The sequence below is a fragment of the Bos mutus genome, chromosome 10 (assembly GCF_027580195.1).
Source record: "Bos mutus isolate GX-2022 chromosome 10, NWIPB_WYAK_1.1, whole genome shotgun sequence".
In the NCBI taxonomy this organism is placed as follows: domain Eukaryota; kingdom Metazoa; phylum Chordata; class Mammalia; order Artiodactyla; family Bovidae; genus Bos; species Bos mutus.
Window position 1 is genome coordinate 16,111,037 of NC_091626.1, and position 24,984 is coordinate 16,136,020.

The window sequence follows — 24,984 nt, forward strand, 5'->3', positions numbered from 1 at the left end:
GAGGGGCTGTACTTCCACAGGGAAACCACAGTGCTGGGTCCTGGGAAGGCACCTGGCAAATGGCTGATCAACAGACACGTGTGGAAAGGATGCCGAACTGGGATAGAGAGCCGGAAAGTGAAAATTCAAGTAGCAGGGCAGGAAGGTACTTTTTTTACCTATCAGATGGCCAGAAACTAAAATGATAGATAATATCACTAACTGGGACTCGAATGAGTGTTCTCTCTCCTCCCAGCACCATTGGTACCACTGACTGATACCTGGGAAAGCAGGGAGGGCAGCAGCAGGAGCATCACCAGTGTGTTTTAGGAGGAAAAAGAAAGTGAGTTCCCGTCTCTTTGGTTCATGATGGCCACGGACCTAGTCGGAGGCAGACACAGAGCCAGTAACTTCCCCGTCTGCCCTACTTAAAGTCATCTCTCATTTGCCTCTGAGGTTCCCTGGAGGAGCTCAAGGGAGCAGTTGCTGAGGCTGGCCTTTCAGAGTGGCAGAGATAGGGCTACCAGCCTTTGAACCTATTCAAATGAGCACTCTGTTCTCCTTGATCCCAAACCGGGTTTCGAGGAAGCCCTGGGAACCTCTGGAAACACATCTGGAGTGGAGATGGAGGAAGTCAGCCTGAAACAGCCTGCTGCTGGCCTAACCTGTTACTAACTGATAGAAGCGTAGCCCCTGGGTGCTACGTGGGCTTCACCTCACTCCATTATCTGACAGCCTTCAGTGTTTCAGTCCCTGTTCCTTATCCCCTATTTCCCCAATCCAAACACTCTTAGAGCCAAAAGATTTTTATGATTCACTTGGTGGCAAGTCCTGGACTAAGGTGATATGAAGTTATTTATGGTTTATCCCATTTATGCGGCTTTCCAGGTGGCTCAGTGGTAAAGAATCTGCCTGCCAATGCAGGAGACACAGGAGACCTGGGTTGGTCTCTTCCCAACCCAGAGACCCTGGAGGAGGACATGCAACCTTCTCTAGGATTTTTTCCTGGAGAATCCCATGGACAGAGGAGCCTGGCGGGCTACAGTCCATGAGGTCGCAAAGAGTTGGACATGACTGAGTGACTGAGCATGCATCCCATTTACAGTAGATGTTTATATGTTTCCCTATAGGTACATTAAAGTGTTTGATTACGGGGTATTCCCCAGAACCCATTGGATATTATATAATATACTGTTATGGACCCTCTAACTTTTCTAAAGTCTAAACATTTTTGAATATTTAAACATCTGGCCCTAAGATAAACTATAGTGAGCCTGTTGGTTTTTTCCCCCCATTTTACGTATAAGGAAAACTAAGGTTCTGGGAAGACTAAGTTGTCTTGCCTGATGCCACAAAACCACTAAGGGATGGGCTGACTTGAACCCAGGGCTCTCTGACAGCCCATCCTTCATACTCCACCACTAGGAACAGGCCTTGAACTTCTTAAGTGCACATGAATGCAGAGGTTGGAATGACTGTTCACTAATTGTAGTGTGGACAGCCTTTTGAATCCTCTCATTCTGAGGGGAATTAGGGAGCACTACTCGGATTCTGAACCCTGCACCAGCCCAGTCCTTTATTGGATTTGGCACTTGAAATCTTTGTAGAGCCCTCTCAGTTATTTTTATAATAAACTTCAAAAAGCTTTCTGTGCTTTGGATATTTATTGTTTCTGGACAGAGTGGCAACTGGAGATTTATCCCCAGAAAGCCTGGAGTTTAGTAAAGCCTTTTGTACTGCAAATGTGTCCATGTGACTGAAATAGAATAAACTCTTGGGGGTTTCTCTGCATTGTCCCCCTCCACATCATTCGTTCCTCCCTCCAAACCCTTGCTTTATCCTGAGCCCTTGCCAGCCCTTCCCTCTGATCCCATTCACAGCCAGCAATTAATTCATTTGACAAACATTTATTGAGTCCCTGTTGCTGCTGACAGTGTGGTTGAAGAGGTTTTATGGCTTATTAGAAGCACACTGTTCTGACAAACAAAGATTGAGGTCCTGGTGCTCTAAGAGTTTGGAGGAAGTCCTTCCCTGCTCTGGATCTCAACTTAACTATGTGTGAAGTAAGGAAACAGAAGAGAGGATGCAAAAACCAACCAACCAAGCAACTAACCAACTGCACAAAAAGCCATCCATCGCAAGGTATCAGAACATCATACTAGTAGGATTCAACAGTAAAGGAATACAGATCTTGGCATGGTCTGACCAAGCGCTCTTAATTCAGCCCTCTGCTGAGTATTCTTCTAATCTTCAGGGTGTCTGCCTTGTGATCACAAAGGGGTTGCCAGCAGCAACTGCAACCATACACTTCACAGCCAGGGAGAAAGAGGTGGGGATACTGAAGACATTAAGCGTGGCTAACAAACTGATTGCTTAGATCCAGGTTTGTTAGGATTGAACCTACGTTGGTTCCAGAGGGTCAGAGCCTCACCTAGAGAAGTTATCCAAAATGTTGACCATCACATCTGGAAAGAGGGTGCCACTTCCAAAAGTCTAGGATTTCCAGTTGATAGGCTTAAGTCTAAGTTCCCCAAACCAATCCCCATGACAAGGGGCTTAGAATCACCTGGGTTTGGAAGTCAGACCCCCACTGGAGCTGGGGTTGAGGTCAGCTGTGCTCCACAGCATGGTTCCAACATGAGGAGAAGAAATGAGTCTTCCCGCTTGCATGCAGGGTGACAACGACAGTGTCTTCTACCAGGTTCCTTCCTACTTGAACTCTCTTTGCTTCTAGGTTTCTACCCATGCACCCAGCATGGCAAAGGATAACTCCCATTTTTACTGATCCCTTGCATAGCTCTTTTAGGGTGATCTGAGGGCTGCTACCACGATTGAGGATTTTACCATCAGCTTCTAATCTTATGAGAAGGTCCCTCTGAATCTGCAGACAAGCTGAAGGGAAATCTAGGTATGGGGACTGTCGGTTTATGGTGTCAGCCTGGGCTGAGCAGGGAGAGCATCGCTGAGGACAAAAACATCTGTGTATCCGAAGATATCCCCTCTGCCTGCCACGAAGACAGTGCTGAAGACATGCGTGTTAATCATTTTTTTTTTCAAAATAAAAGGGTAATAAGTGGCTTGTTTTTAAAAACCTCAGAAAGCTATGTTCAAAATACTCTTTCCCATCTAACACCTTGAATTCCCAACTCCCACAGTGAAGTGCAGTCATCCACTTTTTCTGTGTATTCTCCCAGTCATGTTCTATACATATCCCCAAAGGTATAAACAGTATGCCTCTGTAAATACATAAAACAAAATCCTTCATCCTATATGTACAACATAGAAATTATAGTCTAAACACATCTTTGTTGAATAAGAGAATGCCCAAAATCAAAAAGGGAGCTCTGACTGTGAGAATCTCAAAAGGGATGGCGTTGACTTTTACCTACACCATGCACAATGATCAGGCAGAAAATAGAGCCCCCATCAGTTATGTTCAACAGAGTTGTTTCTTTCAATGTTGGAGTATAGTTGATTTGCAGATTTGTATTACTTTCAGGTGTACAGCAAAGTTACTCCATTATATGTATATCTATTCTTTTCCAGATTCTTTCCCCATGAATGTTACTACAGTGTATTGGGCAGAGTTCCCAGTGTTCTACAGTAGGTGCTTGTTGATTATCTATTTTGTGTATGTAGTGTGCATATGTTAATCCCAACCTCCTAATTTATTCCTCCTCTTCCATCTTTCCCCTTTGGTAGCCACACATCTGTTATCTAAGTTCATGCGTCTGTTTCTGTTTTGTAAATAAGTTCACTTGTATCCTTTTTTAGATTCCACATGTGGTATCATGCTATTTGTCTTTCTCTGATTTACTTCTCTTAATAGGATAATCTCTAGGTTCATCTATGTTGCTACAAATGGCATTATTTCATCCTTTTTACAGCTAAGTAATATTCCACTGTGCATATGCCCCGCATCTCCTTTATTCATCTGTCAGTAGACATTTAGGTTATTTCCATATGAATAGTGCTGCTCTGAAAATTTGGGTGCATGTACCTTCTTGAATTATAGCTTTTCCCCAACTATACATCCAGGAGTGGGATTGCAGCATCATATGGTAGTTCTGTTTTTAGTTGTTTAAGGAACCTCCATACTGTTTCCACAGTGGCTGAACCAATTTACAGAGTTACACAGTAGGTTCTTGTTGATTATCTATTGTATATGTACTTTGTCGTGCGCATAACCTCATAATTTATCTGTCCCCCCTTCCCACCTTTCCCTTTTGGTAACCATAAGTTTGTTTTCAAAGTCTAACAGAGAGATTGTGGTGTAGGGAATTGATCAAAAAGAGTTGGCGGTCCCCAAAGGCAGAAAGTGGTCACTGGGAATGTACACAGATAACTGTGAAAGAGATGTGTGGGGGGAATAAAGAAAGAGATTGGGTTGTTAGCACCTGGAAACTTGGAGAAGAAACTCTGCAGAGCTGGGACCTCAGTCTCAAAGGATGGGGTGCTAGTTGACTGGTCTAATGTGTCTGAGGGGGTCATGCTGTGGCTGGTTCTGAGAAAGACAAAATGAGACGAGAAGAAATCAATGGTGGCTGCTGGTTTAAAATGAATGGCAACCAGGAATAGGAGAGATCCAGCCCCTCTGCCCTCGTCTTACCTCCCACTGTCCTCCCAGCAACGAGAGGAAGCCCATCAAGGAGCAAAGGTGAGCTGCGGTTTGCAGAGTTCCTTCTGCTGCATGCTAAAGTAAGGAAGAGACGGCTGGATTTGGAGCTGAGAGACAAGAGTGTAATGACCAGGGTACCTTGTTCGTGTTCATTTGGAGGCTTTGTACAAATTAGAGAAAAGGACTTGCTCTGGGTGGAATTGGTCCTGTGTCTGGGTGCATCAGAGAAGGCAATGGCACCCCACTCCAGCACTCTTGCCTGGAAAATCCCATGGACTGAGGAGCCTGGTAGGCTGCAGTCCATGGGGTCACACAGAGTCAGACACGACTGATGTGACTTAGCAGCAGCAGCAGCAGCAGGGTGCATGGTTTGGTGAGCAGAATTAGAATGAAGTGACTCTAAGAAGATGCAAGGCCTAAAAACATGGGCTGGATTTTGGCCCCCGTTGTCCTCTGGGCCAGGTACACCTGTATAGGACACAACCTGTGCGGCCATGTCCAGCGGCCCCACCCCCATCCCATTATACACACAGGGCATCGTGTTACTCACAGACATCACACGCTTGAACACAGGTGCAGGCGCAGATGAGGACACATTTTTCACAAACACAGTCACACGTGTGGCTACAGAAGTACATGTGGAGACAATTTGCTCTCACCACAGAAGATGCTGTCGGTGCTGTTTTCTTCATATTCCCCACCCTCCTCGGGGCCCAGGGGTTTTGGATGGCTTATCAAGAGGCCTCTGTGGTCCCTGATGTGTCTTATAGCTCACTGGGTACCTGTCCCTTCTCAACATAGGAACCAGGGTCTCAATTATTACAAGAGTGCTTCTATAGATAAAGTCACAGAAAATACAACCATTTTCACAGCAAACCTAGGACAGGAAGCTGCTTCTGAGGGCCTGTGTGTTGGGAGTGGACCAAGCCGAGGGAGCTGGGAGTCTTAAGCTAGTAGGAATTAGACAAGGTTGAGAGGCTATTCCAGAATTCACAGCAGAGTTTTCAAGTGCATGGAATCCTAGAAATGATCGAGCGATAATGATGATAATAATAGCAGTCCTAGATGAGGTTTCCTGGAACCAGACTCTGAGGCAGGTTGTAGAGCCTGGAAGGTTATTCATGGGAGACACACAAAGAAAGAGATGGGGAGACCAATAGGGCAGCAGGGAAAGCTGACAGCAAGGCAGCTGCTGGGCCGGAGGCCCCAGTCGATCATCCAGGAGGCTCTCCAGTGGAGGTAAGAAGGCTGGGCCTTGTATCCACACATCAGCCAGTCACTGGCCGTGGGCCCCCTTCAGAGGTGGTGTAACCTTGGGAGGGCAGTTTGCTGTGGTCTAAGGCAGGTTCTAATGAGGGATGAGCTATGTGCTTCTGGTCAGCTGGAGGACTGGTACACTGGCTCTGAAGAGGGGATCTGGGCAGAGCTCCATGGCGTCCATCACCATAGGGATGAGATGACAATAGTCAGCCTGTTGATCACCTACACCAAGTCTCTAAACCTCCCTGCGTCTTTCCATCCCAGTAAGGAGCACTGACATCCAACCTCACTGTTCAGGACAGAATCATAGGAGTTGTCCTTGATCTTCCGCTTCCCTCCTCACAGCCTCCCCATCGGCAGAAGGATTTATTGGCTACACTCCCAACACACATCCTGAATCTACTGCATTCCCTCCTCTCCCATCACAACGTTTTAAGCTGTCACATCTTCCCTGGTCAACTGTCGTCACTTCCCAACAGACCTTTCTGTTCCCACCCCGGTAGCCCTGCCATCCATTCTCCACATCACAGCCAGAATGATCTCAAAATACCACTCTCCTAAGTAAAGCTCTTCAATTGCTTCTTATTGAACTTAAGTTTAAACTCTTTTCTGTGGGATGCAAAAGGCCACACAGTTGGTCCCTGTCTCCTTCCCAACCTCTGTTTTTCCCTCTGATGTATTACTGTGAATACAACCTCCATACTCCAGCTGCACTGGCTTTCTCTTAGTTCCCTGAACATGTCAAACTTGTTCTTTCCCCAGAGCCTTTGCAATAGCTGTAGCATCTACCTGGAATGATCTTCCCCAGAACCTGCCATGGCATGGTCTTATCATTCAAGCCTCAGGTCAAATGTCACCTCCTCATTAGGCCTCCCCTGGCCGCTGTAGTGAAGTTCTTACTGGAGACATCAGACCAGCTGAGTTTGAAGGGCAAGGCCCTCTTCTTACAGCCTGAGGGCTATCTGTACCCATCAAAGCTCCCTTTGTACCACACGACCTGGCGACCTGGCAGTGGGGTGTCTCCTTTGAAGGAACATTCTCACATGGTCTGTCTTCAGGATCCCATAGCTGTGTGGGTGCAACCCAGCTAAACTGAGTGTTGAGTAGGAGGCACTCAGGTAGGTATGTGACTTAGCCCCACTCTTCCAAGAGAGGCAGCTAGCAAGTGGAAAAGAGAAACTCCTTCACCGCTGAATGTTTAATTGCACCGGAAGCTGCCCAGTTCTTTGGTCCAATGCTGAAGGGAAATTTGGTTACTTGGTTTACAGGCAGGAACAGAGATGAGGTTGGAAACATTCTTAACATGTGTGTTTTCTTCTGTCATTAAAGGAAACAAAACAAGCTCTTGCAACGTCTGAAGGAAACCATCATCTAATTTATAAGTAGTTATTGGGTTCTGACTGTGCTTGAGACGTCAGGCTTGGGTGAGGCCCTGGACCCGATATGGTCCCTTTTGTTGTGGAGTTTATCTCGGAGTGGGGACGGGGCAACACTCACTGGGATGCCATGCTCCATCCCAACTGGGATGGGCTTCTCAAATGTGCAGGGCTCCTCTCAAGTAGACAGCAGGTTGGAGACCTGAAGCCAAGAGGCTGGGAAGGCAGTGAAGCTAAAGTCCAGGGAGGGGAGCTGGTGGGCTCCATGGGGCAAAGACCACGAGAAAAGACTTCCCCTAAGAGGTAGACTTGGAACCAGCTCCAGAAGGACCTTGGGCTCTACACATAATTTGCTGAAATAATGGGCCACTGAATCCAGCTTCCCAGCACAATTCTGCTTCTCTGTCTCCTCTCCTCTCCTCATCATTTCTCTCCCCAGCTGGGGAGAACTCAGGAATAACTTGCTGTGCCCCGGAGGCCACCCTACCTGGCTAGCATGTTACAGTCTCCAGCAACCATACTCCAAGGGTGTTGGAAGCACGTTGGCACCTTGGAACCTCTTCTTAGAAAAAGCAAACGCTTGGGGTTTGAACCCCCTCATGGATTCTTTTGGAAGGGGGCAGAAACCACCGCCCAGAGGGATGAAGGGATGAAGTGGAAAAACATGGGCTGGCTTCAAAGCAGAGCAGAGGGAGGCTGGGAACAGCTCTGTTTTGTGAACAAAGTCAGGCTAAAAGCACAGAGAAAGAGAGAGAGTGAAGGAGCTTGAGAGCAAGGCGGGGAGGGAGTCAGCTCTTGGTAATTTGAAGTTAATTTTGAATTGCCTTGAACATCACCATGCAGCATCCAGTTCTGCCTTTGATGGTCGAAAGAAACCAGCTGCTTTTATTCCTCTTCAGGACTTGTTTTGCCCCCAGCAGTGAAGCAAATTAGGCAAAGCAGCAGTAGAAGTTGCAGTTGGTGTAATTTCAGAGGAAAAGGTCAGGCTAATTGTTGGTTAGGAGCTAAGAGGGATGAGGCATGTTTCTCCTGCTTGCTCTGTCCTGCTCCCTATAACGTCTCACTGGCATCTTCAAAGACAGGCAACCACAGAGGCCTTCATGACTCACTGAGGCCCCTTGTCCTAACACTGGTATGCTTGCACTCTGCTAGGCATCTGGGGGGCCAGGAGGTGGGTGGCATGTGGTCTGCTGGCCCGATCAGGGTCTCCAGGAGCAGCAGAGCTTAGTGCCTGCACCAAACTGCCCTGTAATACTGCTCTCAGTTCACAATGTCAGAAGTGTGGAACCAGGGAATGGAGCCTGGTTTTCTCCTGTTGCCTCAAGTCTCATCATCAGCTCAGCAGTAAAAATTAATATCACGGAGGCTCCCTTGAAGGATGCACAATGCACGCTTGTCTCTGGCAGTCGAAAATGTACTTCTGTACCACATTTAAGCAGCCGTCTGGGAAGCTCACCTGTGCTGTTTGGGGCCCTTGTAGAGCTGTTTCCTATGAGCCGCAGGCTGGCGGGTTGCCAGCTGCCTGTGAGAAGGACTGGGGAGGGGCTTGACCCTGTGATGGATAGAAGATGGAAAAACTGTCATCGCAAAACAGCAAGTGGTTTCTCTCTTGACAGAGGTGCAGACGCGAATCTTTAGGGCCGACTTTTCCTTTGTGCTGATGAAATGAGCAGAACAGAACTTTGGGTCCATAAAGTGCTTTTTCTCCTGCTCTTTGGGGGGAAACCTGAGAAGGACCCTGAACATAGGTGTTGTTGATGGGATTGTGGGAGATGAACTTGTTGCCTAGGCCTGTGCCAGAGCTAGGGCTCTCCTTTTTCCTCTCTCCTCTTTCCTCCTTCCTTTCCTTGCTGTCCCCCCTCCTCACCCCTCCCCCTGGGCCACACACCGTAGTCCAGCAGTTTGACCACTGGATGCTGCTGACCCAGAAAGCAATTGTGTCCCCTTGGCTGCTTCCTGAGTAACGATTAGGGTGTAAAGGGTGGGTGTTCTTCAGATCCCTTTGGGAAATTCAGGATCCCGTCCCTGACCATTCCTGGGCACGGTGTGTCTTTCTTTCCCAGCAGCAGCCCCAGGGCAGCCAAAGGGGGACCTGGGGGATTCAAACTTAATGCCTGTTCGGCCACCTGGCTTCTCTTGTTGGGTTGCCCTGATCTTAGAGCATTAGCAAAGTGACCTCCTACCCTGGGCCGTGGGGGCCAAAGTGAGACCCATGACGGGTCTCTGTATGCTTTATGAAAATGCTCTTGTCAGTCTTGCCTCTGAACCTTCTGCACTAAAGGTATGAGTGTGAGCAGGAGATTATTGGGAAAGGGTGATGGTCTCCACGGATAGCATTGGAGTATGGCTAGCAACCCAACCCCTGGGAAGGGAATGTTTAGATTTGTACTCAGAGGTATGGGGGAGGGAGGGACTAATGAGATTAGCCTTTCAGAGCGGCCCTGAAGCTTCCCTCCCAAGAGAATGTCCTCATGCAGCCCTCCCACCCGGCACGCATTCTGCCTTCCCCGACCAGCCAGCTCTGACCATGATTTGGCCCCCACTTCTCTCAGGCTCATTGAAGAGTCTACAGGTACAGCAGGCAAGACTGCCACCCCTCCCCTGCAATACACGTCTGCCCCTCTGACATCTTCTCTCCCCCCATTCTCATGGCTGCTGCACAGTCATTCCATGGGGCAGGCGACTGTCACCCAGCTGGGGTGCACACAAACAGAGCAGGCTGCACTGGCTGTCCTCAGTTCCCCCCAAATTGAGGACTAGACTAGACTCACTCACTCACTCCAGCTGAACTGTGAATGCTATGGCTTACCACCCACTGAGGGGCTGGTGGAGGCACCATCAACCTGTATCCCCGATAGATGTGGGCTTCACTTAGGGCACCTCAACAATTGCAAAGAAGACCTTCTTTCTAGGGCCTCCGTATGCACCATGGGGTTGTGCTTCGTATGTGGAAATCAGACATTAATTAGTCTCACCGCTGGCCTGTCCTGCGGGAGTCACCACAGGAGACTAATGTCTAAGTAAACAGCACCAGTAGATCACTCACCCCTAGATGACTGCAGCGACCTGGGGTAGCTACCTGGACAGACAACCGACTCATCACTGTGTGTACCCTGTGGCTAGTTATCCCTGTAATGGGGGTCCTCTACGTAGAAAAGGTGGCACAAAATTTGCCCCCGATTTCAGCAGACCTCACCTCGCCCTGGAAGCATGCATGTCAGCCTCAGCTCACCAGTGTGGCCTGTTCTAGATCACAGCATTGCCCTGCACTGTTTCCTGGCAGGCCCAGGTGGAGCCTATGCAGCCCCTAAGACATCCTGCACTACTTGGGTCATTGCTTTGAATCAAGGAGAAAGGTCAGTACAGAAACATCAGGGAGACATCTATAGCTTTCCCTGATTTCTTATGGCTCTGCTCATATGACCAGTCTGGGGCCCTGGAGGGGCAGCGCGGGATTGCAGTTAATACTGTAGGTTTCTCTCATCTCACTGCTTGAAGTTCTGCTGGTAGTGGCCTTAATTAAATGCTGTATGAGACTCACTGAACACATTTGGTCCTATTCTGTCAGTCAAATTAATCAGAGTAGCTGGCAGAGTGGTGTACTCCAGGGGAAATTTTCCAGAAACTGAGACTTCAAACAAGGGGTGCCGATTGTTGGGAGACAATTCTCCATGGACTTTAGCATTTCTGCATGTTGGGTGAGCACAGGTCCCATCTGCCTTTATTCCAGACCATTTTTCCAAGAATGCCGTATAGCAGGGGTCCCCAACCTCTGAGATCTAATGCCTGATGATCTAAGCTGGAGCTGATGCAGTAATAACAGAAATAAAGAGCCTGATAAATGTAAAGTGCTTGAATCATCCCCAAACCACCCCCAACCCCCGCTGGTCTGTGGAAGAATTGACTTCCATGAAACTGGTCCCTGGTGCCAAAAAAGTTGGGGACTGCTGCTATAGCAGTCTTGGAGGACAATGTTCCCTTCAGGAGCAGATAGCAGACAGCCTCACTGTTCCTTATAAAAGATTCTCCTTCCTTAAGATGGGGGTTTCTCTCTCGTAACGCAACCCACTGTGGGTGGGTGCAGGCATCCTCTGGTCCCTTTCATGTTGCCTTATGGGATTTGGGGCTTGGAGAAAACCGAGGCAAGAGAATGCTGCCATTTTGACTCTAGCTATTTCTGTGAGGAATGACGTCCTCTGTCTCTGACCCAGGAGCCTCTGCTTCTCTGCCAACTGCCATGAGAGGAGGGCGAGCTGACCCATTAGCTTGTAAGCATGGACAGTCTTGGGGACCTCCCAGTTCTCAACCGCCATGTCTGGCCTGGACCACTTTTGAGCATCATGGGAGGATGAAAGTTGGAGAGGTTGCTGCTCTAGTCCGTGGCAGCTGTGCTGCCTGCTGTGTGTGTGCGTCACTTCCAGCACTCTCCTTTGTCCAGCCCACAGAGGCAACTCTCCATCCAGACCAGGAAAGCTGCCTGGAGAAGTCTGGGAGGGGCTTCTGCAGCCAAACCACGTGGGTCCCTACCATGATGCTCCACACAGCACAGCCTCTGTTTCCCATCTGCCAAGCAGGGATGATGGCAGCACCTGCTTCAGAGGGATTTGGTGGGGATGCACCAGGCAGGCTCAGCCCCAGGAAGCCCTGATGAAGGTACCACTCATTTCTGCTGTTACTGTTGCTCTCACAGATAACATTTATTGCCTCGACCTCCACTCATTCTTTGTAAAGCTTGCCTCTCTCTCTTAACAGCCTGTCTGCAATCCGAGTTTCTTGTTTCTACACCAAAATTGGCCAATTTACATGGCGCCCCTCACCACAGTCACTGAATGTGCCTCTCATCTAATTAGACTAATTTCAATTTCCTGGATTTAATTACTTTTAATTTAATTAATGTAGAATGCAGTACACAGGGTGATTAATTAGGAAACTCTACCGAGGGACTGGGAAGGTGTACCGCAGCATGCAAGTGTTTAAATATTATTGTGCTCATGTCCACCCGTTGCGGCTTCACACCAGAGGCTGCCGCGGCCCTGGGAGGGTTGGAGCTGAGACAGCCCAGGGAAGGGGGCGAGCGGAGCTGGGATTCTAATGGAAGTCAGTTGGCACCAGTGAGTGCCCTGTCATTTCATGGCTTTCAGCGACAACTAGTGACTTTTACAAAATCTATTTATCTTTGGCTACACTGGGTTTTCGTGGCTGTATGCAGGCTTCCTCTAGTTTTGGGAGCGGTGGCTTCTCTTGTTGTGGCGCATGGGCGCTGGAGCGCAGGCTCAGTAGGTGGGGCCCCCAGCCTCAGCTGCCCCGCAGCATGAGGAATCTTCCCAGACCAGGGATCGAACCTGTGTCCCCTGCATTGGCAGGTGGATTCTTGACCACTGGACCACCAGGGAAGTCCCAAACTGGTGACTCTTAGGGGAAGCAAAGGAAAGACAGCTGATTCCAGTGAACTAAGTTTGAACTGAGGTAGGAATCCTGTGGGGTGAGGACGGACTTTGTTCCTTCAGAGAATACAGTTCACTGTTTTTCACGCACTTAATAAATAAGCAAATCATAGGCTCCCACTGAGCTCTCACACACTGCAAATTTTTTCTGCACTCATGTATTGAATATCTGGAATAATATTAATGTTAACAAACGCATATGTAGTGCTACATGCCAGGAACTCTTTTAAGTGCTTTTATATTGATTAGCTCATCATGGTCCTGGGAATTAAGTACCAAGCATGTGTGCATGCTCAGTCGCTGAGTTGTGTCAGACTCTGCGACCCCACCAGGCTCCTCTGTCCGTGGAATTTTCCAGGAAAGGATACTGGAGTTGGTTGCCACTTTCTCCTCCAAGGGATCTTCCCCAGATCAAACCCGAATCTCCTGCATGAGCAGGTGGGTTCTTCACATGGCAGGGCCCTGAGATATACCAAATATGGACTCAGAACCAGGCAAGGCAAAGTGAGTTGTCAAAGGAAACCCAGAAGAATGCCTCATAAAAGTTGATTCAAACTACCGTGAAATGCAACCCTCTCTCTGAGGCTACCAGTGTGTTTATCCAGCCATACTCTTTTCCTCCTAAATACTTTACTTGTTTCACTACGTTCCATCTCTATGTGGAAATTTACTTCTACAGAGCTGAGGGGCCAGGGCCTTGTCACGGACCACTGGCTTAAGTGGCTAGGATTTAGCATACTAACTGCTGTTGCCTGACCTCAATCTCTGGCCTGGAATTGAAGTCCTGACTTCAAGCTGCTGCAGACCGAGGCCACCCGAGATCAGTGAGACTCTGTTGCTCTCATAGCTGGGCCCCAGATTCTGTGGTTCAGGAGGGCATGGGCTGTGTGCCAGCTGTGTAACCGAGGTGGTGGGGCAATGCCACCAAGAGGCGGCACCTGGGCCATCTTTGGAACTACATCAGCATGCCGATGCTTGTGTGTAGGTAAATAAACACGCCACCCCACCTCATCTGCACACACGCCTGTTCTGAGCCCTTCAGAGGTCATAGAAAGGTCAGGAAGAAATGTGAACCAGGGCAGCCAGAGACTAGGTCTCTCTTGAACTTGGAGGGCTTGTTTAAGACTGAGCCAAAGCCCCTCTTAGAACCCTCCTCCCTTGATTTAACAAAGGTGGGGAGAGTCCCGTCTTGCGGTTTTGAGGGGGGATTCCATTTCTATTAAGATCGCTGCTCGCCCCATAAGATTAACTCGCAGTCACCTCCATGAAAGCTGATCTGAGTGGAAAATCAAGTTAGAAAATTCCGCCTTCCCTTTCGCTCACACCTCAGCAGATTAAGGGAAGGCCTGATGCTGAGTTATGGGGATTTATGGGAATGTGCAGTTGCTGGCTGTTAAGCGCTCACTCTTCGGGATGTTGGCACCCTCGCTTCCTATAAATCGTTGCTGGTATTTCTTAGCCTTTCCTTGCCAGCAACGCGGAGGCCTGCAACACCTTTTCCGTGCAGTAGCCTGTGAAAATATTGAAGTCGGGCCCAGAAAAACACCAGCCTAGAAAGGGGAAACTTTGATGTTTGCTAGTTATTTTCAGACAACCCTTGCCAAATCTTAATTTTTCTAGTTTACAAGTAAGGGATTCTGACCATCTGTCTGCTGTCAACCGATGTTTGTTTGGAAGAAGATTTTATTTTTTTTCCTCCCAATGTAGTACTCCTGTTCTTACAAGTAGTTTATTGGACTTCATAAATGTCAGCTTTTTGCAGGCATTTTGTAAGCAGCTTATGAGTTAGTGTTTAATCAAAATTGAGCAGTCAGTGTCTGCAATCAATCGGAAGTGAAAGTAACAATGAGATTGAAGCTTAAAATCCACCAAGACCGTGACTGATGCCTCTCAGACTATCTCTGGGATATCTAGGCTTGCATCTGAAGGTGTGGGGTGAGTAGGGTGATTGATGGAGGAAACACACACATTTTGGGTACCTATCATGTGTTATTTTTTGATTGTGTCAGTTACTGGTTGCCAAAATAAGACAAACCATCCCAAACTCAGAGCCTTAAAACAAAAATTTTTCAGCTCCTTGACTTAACGAGTCAGCTGGGAGCTCCTTCTAGCCTTGGCTGAACTCTCTAAAGGTCCAGGAATGGGTCCCTGTTGGTTGATCTTGACCCCATCTGGGACAACTGGGGCGACTCTGGCAATAACTGGCCTGTGTTTCTTATCCTCTACCAGGTTGGCTCAGGCATATTCTCGTGGTGGTAGCAGAGTGCAGAATCATGCAAACTCCATCATTCAGGTGCTTTCCCAAACTTCTGCTTGCTTTCCATTGCAAACACCCCATTAGCCAAAGCAAGTGACATGGCCTAACTCCATCAAAGAGGGGAATAGACTCCACCTCTTTATGGTGAAGGAATTATAAACTCAGAAGCATAGACCATGGACACAGGGACAGGTAAAGAATTAGAGCCCATAAAGGTAATCAGCCTACCACAGTGATGCTGGGAATCCCACGAGGAGGTAATTGTGATAACGCCAACATCCAGATGCAGAAAGAGAAATTCAGAGATGAAGTCATTTGCCTAAGGTGTCTCTGCAGTTAGCAGTTAAGTTGGAAGTCTTTATTAGCTTAGCTTCTGATTTACTTTTGGCTCCCTGACTCTTTTTTTCCTGGGAATAGGTAAAGTAAGCACAGTGGGAGATTCTTAGAAATTATTGATCCACCTCCTCATTTTGCAGATGGCATAATTGAAACCCTGTTTGGGGAGTGGTCTCAAGGCTTCACAGCAGAGCAGCGAGACATGAGAAGGCTGGGGCTCTCAGGAGGTGCTCTTTCAGTAACACCCATGCCCCTCCAGTCCCTTGTGGGACCTTATTCTGCAGGAAGCCTGCTGAGAATTCCAGGCCCTCTCCACTAGCCATGAAAACAGTACCTCCCCAGCAGGCTCTGCAGCATGGCTTTGTCATGGATGGCAGCCTCAAGAGAATACTACTACTCTTTAAGGGATTCCCAGGTGCTGAAACCTTTGCTAGGTTTGCTAGAGAGGAATGTTAAATGCTGAAGGCCTTTCATGACATCATTACTAAATTCCTTCCTTGGTCGGTGGTGTGGACTGAATTGTATCCCTCCGAATGTGTATGTTAAAACTCTAACCCCTAGTTGACGCCATCTGGAGACAGGGTCTTTAGGAGGTAATTTAAGGTTACATGAGGTTAGGGTGGGGCCCTAATCCAATAGGACTATGGCCCCATAGAAAGATAAAGCTCTCTCCCTTCCCATATACACACCGAGGAAAGGCCATATGACATACAGGGAGAAGGCAGTCATCTGTAAACCTGACCACAACAGCACCTCCAGAAGATACCATTTTGTTGTCTGAAAAATTTTGTCTATGGTATTTTGCTATGGCAGCCTGACCTGCTTATTCAGTTGGGGAATCAGATCATTAGATGGTTGTTCATGCATTTGCTTAGGTGTTTAACCAACATTTACTGAGCATATACTATGGGTAAACTTTCCATATTCCACTGGGTAGGAGCCTGGGACTCCTCCTGGAGGGGTGTTCTGAAGGCAGGGACAGCCTTTCATGCTGCCCACATTGGTTCCCCGTCCATTATGTAGGCAGCCAGCCTTTCATGTGTAGGGTTTCCTTCCAAGGTAACAGGATGAAGGGCCCAGAGGAGGAGGAGGCAGAATCGCCTGGCTGATTGTCCCAGCAGCTCTCCACCTGGCTCCCAGAGGGGTCAGGGGCTGTTGAGGGGTGTTTGCTGTACCACTTGTAACTCCCCTGCAAAGTGTCCCAAGAAGTCACATGGACAGTGACATCCTAAAGACTTCAGAATCCTGAAATCCAATGTCTGGTTAAATGATCCTAACATCTTAGCTCTATTTTCCCTTGTTCTTCTATTCCCACAGGAGCATCATGAAAATGTTCTCCAGCATCTGGAAGGGCATTTTTGGCCAAGATCTGTGAGCACGGATTGGCTGGACCAGGTGGGAAGGGTAGCAACTGGAATGGATACAGGAAAAGGAGAGGTTGTTCTGTTTCTCCTCTGCTACCTACTTCCTGCCTCTAACAGACCAGCTTCATGTTATGAGGGTTGGTAAAAACCATCAGGAAGAGGTACATCCCTGGTGGTCAGTGATTAAGAATCTGCCTGCCAATGGCAGAGCATGTGGGCTCGATCCCTGGTCTGGGAAGATTCCATATGCCCCGGGGCAACTCAGTCCATGCACCGCAACTGCTGAGCCTACCTGCTGTAAGTACTGAAGCCCCTGTGTCCAGTCTGTGCTCCGCAACAAGAGATGGTACGGCGATGAGAAGCCTGTGCACAGCAACTAGAGAGCGGACCCTGCTCACAGCAATGGAGAGGCAACACAGCAATAAATCAATCAACAAAAACTATGTTTAGAAAACCCTCAGGAGGAAAGCGAAGGTCATGAGAGACACTGAGGTACTCCTAAGAATTGATTTCCTGGCTTCTCCCTTCCCCTCTTCCCTCTTGCTGACCCCCCTTAGCTCCCCTGAGTTGCCCTCCATCCCCTTGTCTTCTCCATCCTGACTTCTTTAGGCAGCATCGTGCCGAGGAAAGAGCCAGCCTGCCCTCAGTTAAACTCCACTCAATGTCTGTTTATCCTTGACGGTCAGTAAACACCCCTGAATCTCAGTTTCCTGCTCTGTAACAGGAAAGACCTGGATTTTTCTGAGGTTGCTATAAAAACCACACAGTCACACCCAAGAGAATGTCATACTCACGGACATTCAATTAATATCCTTTCATCATCCTCCTGCTCCCTACTCCTGTTGACCTGAACCTTCATGGTACTTTCCTTTCCCTTCAATAATTTAACGTTAATGGTTTATTAAACAGAGGCTTCCTAATGGGCTGTTATTGACCTGGCCAAGAACAGACCTTCCCCTGTGGGGTTTTCAGGCCCCCGAAAGAAGAGCAGCTGATGGGGAAGGCGGGGGAGGCTGACGGTGATGGCATCCTCTTTCCAGGAGGGAGAGTTGGATCCTTCAGGCCTGGGAAAACTCCTGAAATATCAGTTTTTGCTAAATAAGGCTCATATTTCCTTTCCTATATGGTTTATGTGGAAATTGAAACAAATTACATGAAACTTTCAGCTCCTCACCCCTTCCTGCTCTGCACCTAAGACTCAGGCCAGCTTCCAATTTGGGGGAGGGGGTAAGTTACCCACCTGGTCTATTTGTAGTACCCAGGTGTTTCCCCAGAATTGGTTGTATTGCTTGAAGCATCACCATTATAAATTCATTCCTTTGGATCCTTATGGGCAATCTCACCTCCGAGAAGTCTTGTGCTAAAAAGGCAGACCCTTGGGATTCCAGCCGCTGTTTCTGGCTCTCATACTGCAAAGTGTCACTGTGTGACTTTGGATAAGTCACTTCCCATCTCTGGGCTTCTGTGTTCTCCAGTGCAAAATTAAGGGCTTCGGTTGTATGGAATCTAGGATTTTGATTAGCTCAAAAATTTAACTGTGAGGTTCCTAGCAGTGTTCCAAGAGATGGGACTCCAGATGGGTAGGTTTGGAGAGGGTATGTTGAAAGGGCAGGACCAAGGGATATGGGGTGGGTCAGGCAGAGGTGGTCTGCTTGGTATGGAGCCTGTACCCACTCAAGCCTGTTAAACCTGATGGTTCAAATCGAGGCCCACTCATGGACTGACTGATAAGTGATTCATTCATTCTCTTCATAAGATTTTCTTTGAGCCTTCCAGCCCAAATGCTCTCTCCCTCCCGTGATCTTCAGTAGCCCTTAATTACAGCCTGACTGCTACCTCTTTTGATGTCTCCTCCACTATCCCTTACTGGCCCTGGCTGTCCCCTGATGGCCTTACATGTACTGTTCCATGCCCTCTGTGCCTTCACACTGGAAGGCCTTCCTTTCCATCTCTACCTCCCAAAGTCCTGACCATTACTTAAGGGCCAGCTCAGAAACCACCTCCTCCAGAAAGTCTTCCCAGGCATCTAATTCAAAACTCTCCCTGTGCTCCCTCTATTCTTATTTAATGTCCTTCAGTGTCTACCCATTGACATAAGACAAGGCCAAGCCCCTGTCTTATCTCCCCAGCCTCAACTCTCATCTTTGCCCTCCCCACCCACCAGCCAGCTGGAGGTCGGCCCAGCGTCTCTTACTCCCATGCATGTCTGAAGCTGCTTCTCCCTCCTGGGAAACCTGATCCCCACCCTGTCCCCACAGTGAGGACACTTAAGGACTCTAAAACTCTGCTCATATCCCCTGTACTGATGAAAATTTCTGAACTCATTTTTTGGTCTGTATTCTTTGCTTTGTGAAGTGAAGTGAAAGTCGCTCAGCCATGTCCGACTCTTTGCAACCCCATGGACTGTAGCCCACCAGGCTCCTCTGTCCGTGGAATTCTCCAGGCAAGCATACTGGAGTGGGTGGCCATTCCCTTCTCCAGGGATTGATCCCAGGTCTTCCACATTGCCATGAGCCAGATTTATGCATGAGTCTGATGACCTTGGGTTGTTTGTCTTTGAGTGCATAGTGCCTTGCATAGGGCCTGGCACATAGCAGGTGCTCAACAAATGTGACATTGAAGAGAATTTTCCCATGTGTCCTTCACAGAATCTGGCAGCAGCTGGGGCCCCAGGTAGGTGTGTTGACAGGATCCTTGACTCAAAGCTTTGTTTGTAGCAGCTCTGGGGTTTTGGATGGGGCCTTGGAGCTGGCAGAGCTGAGAATACAACTCCAGTGGTGAGGGTATGAGTGTGTGCAAGAGGGGGGCATGTGGGCATGCCTGCTGGGGTCTTGGTGGTCTACCGTGCACGAGGGAAGCTTTAGCTTCCAGGATCTCTAGCCTCTACCCTGACATCCTCTCCTCCTGGGCACCCGACCGTCAGCCTACCACTCCAATCAAGGCCAGAGCTGCTCGTGGGGGGCTCTCTGAAGTCATGTAAGGAGACGGTGTTCTGTAGGAGACTGGGCACAACCTTGAGGCTGCACAGGCCTTAGCTGGCTAGCCTTGAGAAGGCCCCTGATGTGAGCATCCTCTGGGGTACTCACTCACGCAGGGCTGCCCCTAAAGACCCCATGTGGAGATCTGGTTTAATCTTTGCAACCACCTTTGTTTGCAGAGGGGAAGCTGAGGCATGGGGAGGTTAAGTTACTTACCTTAGACCAAAATGTAGCTGCATGGAGAGTAGGGGCGATAAAGCTGCACAGCCTTAATTCACAGCCCAGGCCTGCGGCATGGCGTCTGCTCCCTGGGATACCATGATGTCTCCTTGAGGGTATTGAACTTGTGTAAATAAATGACATTTCTGACCTGCCTGGAACAGAGCAGGCATGCAACCAGTGGAGGTTGATGCTATTGATGTCTAATTTGACCCTCTCATTTTAAAAGCGAGGAAACTGGGTTACAGTGTGTGTGAGTGACTTGATAGCCAGATTGTGAACTGGGGGGACTCAAAATCAGGTCTCCTGATGGCCAGTGGCATTTTTCATTATGCTGTGCCCTGGAAAGGTGGGGTAAAAATTAGAATGAAAGAGAACCTAACGTTTTGGAGAAATAAGGCAGAGAGGGAGGTGGGCCGGGAGGGTGGTTGAAGATTTAGGAAGAGCTGTGTGTATGTGCATGCTCAGTCACCTCAGTCATGTCTGACTCTTTGTGACCCTGTGGACTGTAGCCCGCCAGGCTCCTCTGTCCATGGGATTCTCCAGGCAAGAATATTGGAGTGGGTTGCCATAGCCTCCTCCAGCAGATCTTCCTCACCCAGGGATCGAACCCATCTCTTACATCTCCTGCATGGGCAGCTGGATTCTTTACCACTAGCACCACCTGGGAAGCTCTTGAGGGTCCTATGCTAGTGACAGGAAATGCCTCAGAGATCTTAGGTTTTATTTTCAAAACATGCAGACTTTGCCTTCTTTCCCACAGTGTATCCACCTGTGGAAATGGAATGAATGAATACAGCTACATCATGAATACCTGGCTGACCAGCCTAGATGGGAGCGTGTCAAGGGGCTCTATCTTTGAGCACATCTTGTTCAACACTTTTACCAGTGGCTATGCTGGAATTACAGCTATAGGGAGAGGATGAACATTTATTGTGAATCTTTTAAGTATCAACAAGCTCTGTAAGTATTTTACATAGATTATTTACTCCCCATAACATTTCGGTAAGAAAGGTCGAATTACTCCTTTATAGACCAGGAGAGGGTGAGTCCTATAGCCATTGATGTACTAAGATCTGGGTCCCAGATGGGTCTGACTCCAAAGGCTGGGGCACTGAGTCACCCACGGGGCTGAACTGCCTTGTGACTAGGGGCTTGTGAGAAGGTGGAAGGGGTGGGCAATACAGGGAAGGTGAGAGGCAGGACCCAAAAAGGCCTCAATAGGGCTGAAATGAACACTGGGCTACGCTGAGTGCCTACCAAGCTTAACAGCCTGAGACCTCTGTTCACACTGGGGTTCAGAATACCCACCGGACACATACAGGATGTGGGATACCTGGGTCAACAGCACAAGTGAAAGATGTTGGGTTTTTAGTTGACAGGAAGTCTTTATGAGTCAACAGTGGGAGGTGGCAGCCTGCAAAGCTAATGTCACTGTAGCTGCAGCAAGTGGAGGGCAATGAACGGGGAGGGAGGAGAGACTCTTAAATCAGGGTGCATGCAGGAAATGCAGTCCTGGAAACCTCAGTGGGAAAGGGGCACCGACTATCTGCTGGTGGCTGGGGTGGGAGGGGGCTGTTGGCTATTGCTGCATCCCTCTCATCCTTTGTCCAAAGTGTGCTAATAATATATTTCTGAGCAAGTATAACCCCTTCTTCATTTTTCTGCATTTGCCTTACCTGACTTGGGAATAAGCTACTTCCTATGTTTTTATGCTTAAATTAATGTACCCTGAGTAAATGCAGGGATTCCTTGTGACCGAGTCTCTACACTGTCACATTCAAAGAAGCACAGTCCAGCAAGGAAATGAAAGGAAGAGATTTCAGCCTTTCACACAGATCTCTCAAAGACATGAAAAAAGGATGAGGCCTCCTTTTGCTTCTCTAATTACCTTGGGCTTCAAATCTCTAGAACCTTGCACTTTACCAAAGCATCCCAAATCCTCTTGACATCAATCCACCCAACAGGCCACCTTTCCTTTGTCCTTCCACATCTCCCTTGTATATACTAGATGGACTTAACCTCTGTGTCTCCTTTTGCTAGTCCCTCCGTCTCCCTTCCTCTTCATTCTTTGTTGGTTTTCTTTCCATTCTGTTGCTGACCCCAATTTCTCACCACAAACAAGGGCTCCAGAACTGATTCAAAAAATTTTTCTAAGTCTCAGAGATGGCTTCATCTGGAAACATTACAAGAACCAAAGGTGCATTTGCTAGTGTACATTCAGACTTAAGGTGAGATTTCAGATGAATCAGATTGAATCTCTGGGATCCTCCTTCTGTACTTTCCAGTGATATTGTCACTGGGTCTCTGTAGTAGGTAGTACCCAACCTGAGCATTTTTGACATGTGCTTCAGATCAGTGAAAGGGCTTACATAATTTAGACTCGTCTGAGATGGTTGGAGTAGGTTCTCAGAGTAAAATGCCTCCACAGAACCCAAAGACAGCATCAGAATGACTAAACCTCATAAGATTCTAAAAACAAGCAAACAATAGAACAAATCAAGCTACTCCCCCCATCCCCAGCTCAGTCTCTCCAGTGCTGTCTGTCCATCCCTATTCTCCCAGGATCTGGGATGGCCAAGCTCAAACTCTTCTTAGGGGGCTGGATGAGAAGCAGAGCAGGCAAGAACTACATTTTTAATGGGAGAAGTAGCAATGGGAGGTGGTAGAGAGGCTGGGTACACTCTATGTCTGAAGCTTGTCCTCATTGCGTTAGCATATGGTCACCGTGGGTGGAAGAGCCTGGCCACCCATGCACATGAACCCACCACAGATTGCCATGTGATAGCTACTTGCATGAACAGCAGTCAGCAGAGGCCCTTCTTCACCCATAATGTCCCCCCTCCCGTCACCTTGTGTATTTCCTTCCCATTACACCTCACTGGGCTCCTTTTTTTTTTTTTTAGAGCTGACTCTCGTTTCTTTGATGGCATAACCTTCGATGTGCTGGCAGAGACAGCATTCACCCACACTACAGGGTTCTGCTGCCCTCCCCACAGCCCTCTCTGCAGCCAGGTGGGGGCCCTGTGGCTCCTGTTGACTGAGAGCCTGAGACCCAGGCAGTTAAGAGCTGGTATGCCTCCTCCTCATTCCCCCTTGGCTGTGCTGACTTTGGAAGCCCTCTGTTCCAGATGGCATGCAAAATGGGGACAATTCTCCCAACTCACATTGCACTTTACAGAAGCAAGAAATAAACTTGCATTGTATTAAGCCCCTGAGAGCTCAATGCTGTTACTGCAGCATGGTCCAGCCTAGCCCCGTGAATACCCAGAACATCAGAATGAACGGAGTGATTGCCACTCTTGAGGTCTGTCATGTAGCTGAAACAAGAAGCTGTCTCTGGAGCCCCCCAGGGCAGCTGATTAACACTTTTTCTTACTGTCATCACCCAGCACAGATGGCGCTTCCTGTTTGGTAACACCTCACATGGGCTCCTCGTCCCCCACCGACTCTGCCAGTCACCATCCCACACAGTCAAGCATGCACAGGATTACAGGTTTGTCAAGAACACATCCTCATGTCTGCCAAGGAGTGCCTGTTGGAGGAAGAATTCGAATAGAGGATGTTAGGAGGTGAAATGGACTGCCTTGGGGGTGGTAAACTTGCCTCTGATGTGAGCAAGTGGAAGTTCTGTGTCCATTGGGTTTGATGAGAGGGGAGCATGAAGAGGGGGTGTCAGCCCTGAATGGGGAGGGGTTGGGTTTGGAGGCACAGGATGGACCAGATGACTTTCAAATCCCATCCAACTCTGAGAGTCCCCAACATAGAGTCTAATTCTTTTTTTATTTTTTCTAAAGGGGATGTATAGATATGTTTTGGACACTAAGAAAGTAAAAAACTTATGAAATCAGATAGCAATAGCCTGGCTTAACAAGCAAGTAAGTATCAGAACTCTGACATTATCCATTCTTAAAGATCGAGCCTCATGAGATCAGCATTCTCAACTCTAAGGTTGACAAACAGGGAGGGGTGAGTGGTCCCGAAGGCCGGTGAAGCATATCTGTAATCTACACGTCAGCTGCGAGGAAGGCCAAGCCGTGGGTGGAGTCGGAGCCTTGAGACAGACCAAAGCCATCGTGATAACAGCCCCATAATGGGGACACTGGTGTCTTATCATGCGCAAAGCATTTTCCCTGACATCCTGAGTGCTCACAGATGACTATCTCCGAGCTGATTATCCTGTACCATACATGATCGTATATCTGTGACTGTATTAGTGTAGCCTCAGGAGAAGAAGTGCTGCCATTTTCATTGTACAGATGGTCAGGGAGATTTTCAGAGATTTATCCCCCCCAAGATCATGTAGCAAATGAGGATGAGATGTCAGACTTGAACTCAGATCCTTTGACTCCAAGTGATGAATTTTAAAACAAAAGAGCACATCTATTCTGGGCACTAGAAGCTAGGGCTGAAATCAGTTCACACGCTCCTTGGTCCCTGAGGAGCTTTCACTTTCAGCCTGCACGCTTGTGTAGGGGGAGGTGTTACAGGGAGGGGAAAGCTCTGAACTGCTTCTAGGCAAGAGGGGTTTTCTGGGGAAAAGCCAGGGACCAGGGGATAGAATGATGGAGTGGAGGCCTCAACTCTTTGACCCACCTCAGCTTGCTCATCTGAAAATGGGAGGAAAGACATTGATATCCACCTTAAAGGATGTCTGTGAGGACCCAGTAGAGGATGGGATGAAAATGTTTGGACAACCCTATGAAAGCTGAAGCTCTCATTTCAAGTAACAATGCTTCAACTGCAAGTAACAGAACAGACAGCTCCAGGGGTTTTACCAGCCAAAGCTTTCTTTTTCTCATGAAATAAGAAGTTCCTGGTGAGTCGTATAGGGCAGGGCAGAAGGCAAATAATGCCATGGAGGGCGTGGCTTCTTTCTGTTTTTCTGTTCTAACTTCATCCTCATGCAGTTACCTTGTAAGCACAAGGTGGCTACTGCACCCCCAGGCCTCATGTTCAAGTTCCAAGCAGGAAAAAGAAGGGGAAGGAGAAAGAGTTGGTGCCTATAGTGGGAGTGTAAGCATTTTCTTAGAAATGCTATAACTCACTGGCCAAAACTGTAATCAAAAGGCCAGCTTCTATACACAGGAGCCTGGGGATGTGAGGATTTGTGGCCAGGCACACCATCACTCTGATCAAATCCAGGGTTTGAA